Genomic DNA, 1,844 nt, shown 5'->3' with positions numbered 1-1,844 from the left:
CAGGTGTTCAAATACTTATGTTCAGCAGTGCAAGACAAATAAATTCTTTAAAAATCATACAATGTGATTTCCTGAAATTTTTTTTTAATTCTGTCTGAGTGGGAATGCACCTACAATGTGAATTTCAGACCCCTCCATTTCTAAGTGGGAGAACTTGCAAAATCGCAGGGTGTTCAAATACTTCTGTTCCTCACTGTATGTGTAGTGTCAGTGGGCACATATGGATGGGCCTTAAAGAGCACCGAAATACAGAGAAGGCAGAGGAGAAAGAGGAAGTTCCAGGGGAGGTTGAAGAGGACAAAGGAATTATTATTAAAATGCTGTGGCAGAATGCTTAGAAAAGTTAAGCTTTTAATAAGTAAAGATAATCATAAAATGATTTATGTGTTTTTGTTTGAAATAATCAGTGAATGTGTTAAATAAAATGTGAAATGGTTGTACTGCAAGGATGGGGGAACAATGAGTTAAAGGAAACTCAACATCAAGTGTCTCAGTAAGGTGCTGGGCCACCATGTGCCACCAGAACAGCTTCAGTGCACCTTGGCATTGATTCTACAAGTTTCTGGACTCTACTGGAGGGATGAACACCAGTCTTCCAAAAGATATGCTCTCATGTGGTGTTTTGATGATTGTGGTGGAAGCGCTGTCTAACACATTGCTCCAAAATCTCCCATGTGTTCAACTGGCTGTGAAGGTCGCAGCATATGACTGGCATCATGTTCACACATCAAATCATTCAGTGACCCCTTGTGCCCTATGGATGGTGGGTACTGTCATCTTGTAGGAGACGATCATTTATTGAGTTTTTTTTTTTCCTTTAATTTGACACCTGTTTGTGTGTCAGTGTGTTTCAGAGGATTTGTTCCAGAATTTATTTCAATTTATTTTACATTGTACAAGCAACAGTCTTTACAATTGGTTTCCTAAGAAATAGGTGAAATAATACATTATTTTTGGATGAATGATGATGGACAAGCATCTGCATCTTGTTACACAATGACAGTATATTTTACATGGAAGGAAACAATCATTCAGGTATTTAGAAAGGCTACACAAGGTTATAAAAGTGAGTGCAAAAATCAGTCGCCAGGAACATCTGAGTGGGATGGGAAATTGGGGACAGGATTTGCTGAGACCAAAAAGACGAAGCATCAAGTGAAAAGCTCATTTCTGCTGTCATCATGGAATTAAAAAAGGTCCTAATCCTTAGCAGATGAAAAGGTAACTTCATATGGCAGTTCTCACCCAGCCACATGAATTCATCTGACATTTTAATGATCTTTCCACAGCATTTAGAGTCGACAGGATCGCTGCTGGCCATCTGAGGATTTGTAATTTTTTCCCCCCCGACATTCCAAGAGACGTTGCAGCCAAAGATGGACTGCTCCAAGCTGATCCACTCTCCATCCTGGCAGTGGTTCTTTTGACGCAGGAGATGGTTCACTGCGTCCTGCATTGTCTGGTTGGTGATTTGAACCAGGGAGGCTTTCATTTTGCGGCAATGTTCCAAGGCATCAATCCAGCTTTTGGCTTCATCGTTGAACAAAATTTTCAGTTTTATATAATGCTGCCATATTTCTCTTATCCCTTTGAATATACCTCATTTGCAAATCTTTGATTAGCTCCATTGTCTCATGATGACACTTCACTTCAACAAAACATTTTACAGATTGTGCAATTATTTTTCCACTTCCCTTTTATAGAAGTATGGTGTCATCTAGGTTTCCAATACATTTTTTTAAGGGGGGAATTTTGGGAAGTTAAATTTATGAAAAAAAATCATGATACAAATTAAATTAAATTATATAAATTAAAATAAGAGTAAGTGTAATTTCTCATTTTTA

Source organism: Monopterus albus, unplaced genomic scaffold, assembly GCF_001952655.1.
Source record: "Monopterus albus unplaced genomic scaffold, M_albus_1.0 scaffold229.1, whole genome shotgun sequence".
NCBI lineage: Eukaryota > Metazoa > Chordata > Actinopteri > Synbranchiformes > Synbranchidae > Monopterus > Monopterus albus.
This window is presented reverse-complemented; position numbering follows the sequence as displayed.